Source organism: Poecilia reticulata, linkage group LG11, assembly GCF_000633615.1.
Source record: "Poecilia reticulata strain Guanapo linkage group LG11, Guppy_female_1.0+MT, whole genome shotgun sequence".
In the NCBI taxonomy this organism is placed as follows: Eukaryota; Metazoa; Chordata; class Actinopteri; order Cyprinodontiformes; family Poeciliidae; genus Poecilia; species Poecilia reticulata.
The window spans coordinates 5,126,531-5,134,300 of record NC_024341.1 but is presented as its reverse complement, the minus strand read 5'-3'; positions in this window follow the sequence as shown (position 1 = coordinate 5,134,300).

Sequence of the window (7,770 nt, the reverse complement as noted above, 5' to 3'; positions counted from 1 at the left end):
TATTTTGGTGTATGAAGAAACGACAAAAACAAACAGTAAAATTCAGGAGTGTTACTGGAGTATGCTGCAAGAATGTAGAATCAGAATCAGCATTCAACACAAATGGCATTTTACAGAAAACCCAATGAAATTTGTTTCAGTGCATCCCATCCAAAGAACAAAAAAAGAAAAAGATATATGAACAACATAAAACATGGGTAGACAGTTGCTTGAGGCGACGGTAATCATGGGAGGTGCTGCCCTATAAAAAGACTGGATGAAATTATGGAAATCAAACAATGTAGAAAGCTTTTTTAAAAAAATGGTCGATGTGAGTTGACTGGGAAAGGACCGCGGCGGTAGAAATGTTACCTGAAACAATCCCTCTGTCATTTACATACGCTTTGCAGTTGTTTACCTGTTAATAACGTACTTTCCATATGAAGGATACTTTTCAGGATAAATTTCACACCTTTTTGGCCTTCTTGGTGTCCCATACTCCAGGAAATCTTTTGTCTGCAAAGATTCGTATGTGCCCACATCTGTGTCTCTGCACACTAATTGGTGACACAAAGACAACATCAGGAGTGCAGTTTTTGAGCAAAGCTGCACGAAAAGAGTGGGTGTTAAAATACCTACATCCCCCACTGACACAACGCCAACAAGTCAAAGATATTCAAACATTGACCAATCATGTTTTCATTTGTCTTTCTTATTTATTGTTGTAATGGCTTTCCTATCTAGCGGCAATGCAATAAGCTTATAGCCTGTCAGACTCTACCATCGACCACTGTGTAGCAGATCGATCCCTCCATCAATGCAAATGCTGTTTGCTGATTCCTGCCTTGATTAAACCAGTTTGGTTGGTGCTAAGGAACGGGTTCTGAATTGCTTTGGCCCCCACACTCCTTATTTTAAAATTTTTCTGACATACCAGTGGACAGCTTTTTACTGCCTAAGGTGTTCAGAAACGTTCTTACAGTGGTTTTGCATTTGGAAAAAAAAAGAAGCCTATCAGAAATGTCTGTGTGCGGTCACTAGGCAGAGTTTGTATGCTTGGAGTGGAGTGGGAGAGTTCTACTTCCTGCTCTGAATACCTTTACATTTGAATGCCTCATGGATGCGGGGTCTCCTTTGCAGGATTCTTTCTGTGTGGAACGTTTGTGTTTCTTCTTCCTTCACTGCACAAATTAAATCATGTTTGGTTAATTGGCCATTTCTGCTGCCCTTAGTTGTGACAGTGCTTATGCCCCTTTATTGGCCAGGTTACAAACTAGTGGCCTTTCCCAGGTTTGCCCCAATACTCGTCTGTTCCGTTCAATGTGTGAAAGATGTGGGATTTGTACTTTGACTCTGTTGTTTTCCCATTGCACTAGACTAGATTGTCAGAGTTACAACTCAGGAAATGCCAAATAAATAAAATCCGCCCCCCTGATATTGGTTCTCGCCCAGCAGCCCAGAGCATGTAAAATTTTGTGAAATGTGTCAGTGTAAACAATTTCCAACACTTCTCATGGTTTATTAGATTTTAACCTGTTATCCATGACAGTTTGAACAAAACAGGAAGCAGAGCAGCTGCTCCCCTCATAGACTGTATGGTCCAGCTCCTCGCATGAGAGCGGCTTCATCTCCATGTGAGCGTTACAGCCACACAAAGATCGCAAATTACAACTATCCAGAGGAAAGACAAAATGATCAGAATCTCAATAAGCTTTGTAAATGTTGTAAAACTGCTGTTCACTTGCTATGAGTGAAAGAAAATATCTTAGCGCAAATCTGTGACCATTATGCAACCAACAACACAAGCAGATACAGGTCTCTGTTGCATCTCATAGAAACAGCAACCCAGACTGATTTCTTACTAAGTCTTGCTGTAGACTATTACAGGAATCAATGTAATACACTTACACATCAGACAGAGTGCTTTCTTTTTATTTAATGGGTGAAAACGATGTAGTTGTGACTTGGGTGTGGAGCGAGGGCCGACTGGCCATCGGGAGTACCGGGACTTTTCCCAGTGGGCTGGTGCGGCCGGAAAAAGAAAAACTGTATGTAGGTGAACTCCATACCAGCAGTGGTGCACCAATTCATTGGTTTGTGGGGGTTTGCATGCGGGGGATGGTTTTGGGGTAGTGGCTGCTTTTTATTTTAATTTCACTCCCTCACTTCACAACACGATCAGGTGCCAATGCTGATGTCCCCCATAATAATGTATGTGTCACTTCTGTTTGTGAACATTTCCCTTTTCTGTTTGAAAGTAGTTCATAGTAGTTAGCGGCAAAACAAATAGCCAAGCTATGTATTACCCAAAAATGAACTCCTAATAAAGTCAGAAAGTCCTAAACTGTCTGGAAGATTATGCCAAAAACCAGGTCAGATACCAAACATCTCTCCCTGCAAACCTTTTTTTTTTTCCCCTGACCTTTGCTGGCACCTTTCCCCTGGACAAGTGAATTAATTGAGAGAGCGTTAATTGAGCCCGCTTGTTCAATTCTAATGTTTTCCTCTTCTGAGCCACTCTGAATGTACGAGAAGCAATTTGCGGAGTGAGAATCTGGCCTTCTCTGTGGGAGAGTGGCTACTGTGTGAACCTTTTAATTACAGCAGCTCGAAAACCAGCTATGCTTTTTCGCTGTGGAAAACCATACAATCAGGACAAGACGGCTCAGATGAAGACGAAGACGGGACGAAAGAAAGATTGAAGGAAAGAATGACAGATCGAATGAAAGCTTGGCGCTCCAATTTCAATTGAAGACAGAGAAGATGGAGAGCTGTGGCGCTCGGAAGACACAAGTGTAGAAGGAGAGTCGGATAGATGGAGTGGCTCTCCGCTTGAGCAAGCGATCTATCGTTGCCATGGCAGCACCGTCTCTCCCGTCTCCGTGGGAACGACTGAATCCTGTTGCAGCTTGACTATGGCTCTAGGCAAACGGGAGAGAGCGGGAGAATGAGAGGAAGAGAGGGGGGGAGAAAAGGGAAGTAGAAAACAGTAACAGCACGGCGAGTTCAGCCCAGAGCGTTTAAGCTGACCTGGAAAAACGTTGGACTTGTGCTTATTCTCTCTCTGTCTTTTATTCCCACTGTACATCCTCCTCCCCCAACCCTCCCATCCACCCTGTTCAGTGAATCCTCAGCAGTTTTATTTAACTTTGTTTTTTTCCAGGTTCCTTCCCTTTAATTGTAGCATTGCACTTCCAGTTACATGCAGCGGCACATGACCACAGCGGCGCGCTTGTTTGTGTGTTTATCAGTCCATTTGTTTGTGACCCGGCTCCGGCCCATTCACACAGCATAAGTAGCCCTATTAACGGGCCAACTAGCCAAGAAAACAGATGATCCCCTCTGACAGAGCTCCTATTGTTATGATCGGCCGCGAACAATGCAGCCCTGTCTCCCACAGCACAGTGGTCGATTCACGCCGGCATCCAGCCGCCGGTCGCCACTCCATCAGCCGAGGCCACTGGCGAGGCGGAGGACGCTCAGAAGCTTTATTGTAACGCGGTGGACATGCTGGACTTCGTTGATTTATGAAAATGTTATTGCGTTGGGTTGCAACACGTTCAAAGGCAAGCTTTCCTGGTGACTTATTGGTTCTTGTTTTTGTTATTGCAAAACTAAATATTACAATGGCTGTCCTTTTTTTTTTTTTTTTTACTTTAAAAAATGAATAATGACATAAATCAAAAAGATGTGATATTTCTCCTCCAGGAAGTAAAATTTGTGCATTTAGCAAAAGAGCATGGAAGACAGTAAAGATTTGACTCATTCAAATGCTCTAACAACACCTGGTAGTGTGGCCTGGGGGCCATTTGTGGCCCTTGGAACAATTTTGCATGGCCCCCGGCTGCAGTTCAAGAATGCAACTAATTCAACACTTTTGACATTTTTTTTAGCATAAGAATTTCAATTGAATCCTTCTTTTAACGGAAAGTGTTGGACACAAAGCATTTTCCTTTAATAGCACTTCAGTGTGTTCTTTTAATTTTAATTAAATTTTTACTCAGGTTTTTTTTGCTTTGTTTCGTTTTCTATTAAATTATGGTAATAGAAGAGTTCGTTTTTTTTCTTTTTCAAGGAAATTTTCATTTTTTGTCGCTGGAAATAAACTAAAGGATTTTTCTACATCAAATAATCTAAAAAAAACATTTCATAAAAGTAAGAAAATGTTTCCCTGTTAAGACAAAAGCATGAGACTTTGTTTCAATAAAATATTGCATGTTTAATTTATTGCTGAGCAGAAGAAGAAAAATTTCACAACAAAATTGTTCTGCGTTTTAAGTTGTAAAAACGTAAAACAGATTGCTAGTTAAGTGATCACAAAGGAGCAGAAAATTTGAGCAATGTTGACAAATAAAACAGAAATGATAAAGTAACAAACTAAGAAATGTGTCTGAACGACCTGGTCCATAAATACGGACGTGTTCATCCTGAAAACGTAGTGGTTTGAATTAAAGATATATCTTTAATAAGATATATATGCACGATATATCTGCATCAATATTGGTATCTGTAGGATAGTGGCTTGTTGAACTGAAGTAGAGATGAAAGTGTTCCCACGTTTTCTCCTGGTGTTGAAAGCTGATGGAAACATATTGACCAAATCAGCAATATCATTAGTTATTGGGCAAAACGACGTTATCAGATATTGATACAGGCACAAATGTTTATATCAGCGAATCCCACGTTTGAATTGTGATAAACTCTTCATTTCAGGGGTTTTTTTTATATTTGGCGTTTTTATAATTGATGTTTAGGTATTGTTAATAATGTCTTTAAAATAACACATAATTACATAATTAGTGATATTTTCAAATTTCCTGTCAACTTTAATGTTTTTTTTTACTCAAACAGTTGGGCTAGTGCCCCTGCCACTGGTCTTAGCAAGGTTCCTGGGTAAACCCTGCTGTACCTGTTGATGGTTGGTTCCACAGGGTCAATAGGCAACCAATCACAGCTGTACAACTAAGGGCAATTCAGGATCTCTAATGAATCAGACTGACATGTTTTTATCTTGTGGAAGGAGATCTGAATACCAGGAGAAGCGGAGGGAGAACATGCTAACTTCACATAGCAGAAGCCCCATAATTAAAAGGCAATCTTCATGTTAATTGTGTTAGTTCCAGCTGGGACTGGTGATGCTCAGCGCTGCTTGTAAACCATTCAATAAGACAGAACCATTCCATACCCTTTTAATTAATGACTTTAATTATCACTGGAGTGCTTTCAGTCGGCCACACTGAAAACGCCAATGCTTTCCTGGCCAAGCTCAGCTCAGGGTGTAACAAAAAACAGCTACACCCCTTTTCCACGTCCAGTTTGCCAGCTGATCATAACAGCACATTGATCGGAAGAGTTCCCTTTGAGTTTCAAGACCATTCATCCATCCATTTTCTGTACACCCTTGTCCCTTAGTGGGCTCGGGAGGTGCTGGTGCCTCTCCAGCTAACGTTCCGGGCGAGAGGCGGGGTCACCCTGGACAGGTCGCCAGTCTGTCGCAGTGCAACACAGAAACACACAACCATGCACACACACTCACACCTAGGGAGAATTTGGAGAGGTCAATTAACCTGACAGTCATGTTTTTGGACTGTGGGAGGAAACCGGAGTACCCGGAGAAAACCCACGCATGCACAGGGAAAACATGCAAACTCCATGCAGAAAGACCCGGGCTGGGAATTGCTACAAGGCAACAGCTCTACCAACTGCGCCACTGTGCAGCTTGTTTCAAGACCATGTTGGCTTTAAATTTGTTGTATTTTCCAAGTCCTTCAACAATAGCTGTGTTTCCGTTGACCACAGATGTACAATTTGACATTTTGAAAATGAATTTGTGAAATGTAAGCAGGCTGATTTAAAAAAAAACACAAAAAAAACAAACTCTTGTTTTCTATCAAAATTGGTTCATTTTTCAAAACTACGATGAAAACATGTCACACGAATCACATGATCAACAACCCAACATTGCTACTCTTGTTTTCTATCAAAATTGGTTCATTTTTCAAAACTACGATGAAAACATGTCACACAAATCACATGATCAACAACCCAACATTGCTACCGTCGCAAATCATGAACAAGAAGATGACAGGAAGTAGTTGGAGGATTGTGATGTGGAATTTTTATTTATTGACATTGTGTGAACAAACTTACTGACAAAGTTTTACACGCATTTGTAATGGAAACTCAGCTAGTATGCTCAATCAGTCAAAGCATCAGAACTTTCACAATACATTTCAGACATGTTATTTGTTGATTATTCTTTGTAGAACTTGTTGTTCAGTGGATTTTTATGGGCTGTTGCTTATGGACACAAATGCCCAATGTGACATACAGCTGTACCACCACTGTACCACAACATGATTTCCTGAGAGCCATTCATTGATTTGTGAAAATAGAGTTCAAACTTCTCTTTGGTGTCTGTCATTTTTGCCACCTTAAGGGTTTCAAAGCTAACCCACTCTCTTATTTCTTTTGCGTTGCATGGAGTTTTTGTTCGTGTGCAAGACTCATTTCCCCCGACACATTCACCGCCTAGATGCTGTCTTTAAAAGCTGCTTCATGGTATTCAACCACTATGTGGAACACCTCCCCAACCATACTTCATAGTTGGGGGGTGGTGTTCCTTTTTTGTCCAAATATAATGAAGGTCATTATGACTAAACACTTCAGTGTTAGTTTCTTCAAACCACAGGCTATGTCTCCAAAATATAAGGCATATGTCCCAGTTGTCCTCTGTCTTTTTGTGCTGCCTTTGGAGTACTGACCTCTTCCTCTCTGAGTGACCTTCCAGCCCATGTGACTACAGGTCTTATTTGACTGTGGACAAACTGGACTGTCCAGTGTTGTTTATACTTGCCTGTAATTGTTTGAACAGATGAACATAGCAACTTCTGGAAATTTAACACAAGGATGAACCAGATTTCTGGATGTTCACAATCATCTTCCTGACACCCTGACTGATTTCTCGTGGGTTTAATATGACGCTTCTTTATTTATTTAGTAGGATACCCATTAGTGGTTACTGATCTTCCTGGGGTCCAACTGAGAAAACACAAAAATATTCAAACAGCATGCATATGATGCCACACCAGCAAGCAATGTGTTCTCTATTTAATTATTTGGGCTCTTCACCAGCAGAAATAATTTAAGATTTCTTGTCTAATGTGGAAAAAGGGAAATTAGTGTTATTAATTACAATATTACTTGGGATTATTTGTTTTCTTGTACTACAAGAACACATTGCTAACTCAAGCCTCCAACGCTCCTGATGTACCTCATAGAAATGAGGTACATCGTCAGTGTAAGTCCTACACATTTACATTGAAAATTTGAGTAAAAGTCAATCAGCTCTATTAATTTACGTAAAAATTTGATTCTCATCACTAGGGTGGCTGAGGATCGATGGGAAGAGTAGTTCTCTTGTAATTGGAAGGTTGCTGGTTTGGTTCCAGCTTTCTCGCGTGCCCTCTCGGGGAAGGCCGTCCCAAGTGGGCTGCGGTCTTGTTTTGTGAAGACCGCTGTATTCTGAGCGCATCGGGGCAAATGTGGCCTCCACGTACAAGTTCCTCGAGTGAATAAAAAGGACGTAGAAGCGAAGAAAACTAACAGATCCAAAAGATTTCAAGAACGACTGCCAAGTTCTGTGTTTGAGCACGTAGGAACACCAGATCCAGGTTACCAGTGGCGCAACTACACATTATTCAGGTGGATGCGAAAACATAGATCGGCGCCCCCCTTCCCCCCGAGGGAAGGAACGTCAGGGTGAAGGAGCGACGCTCACTCAACACCCCC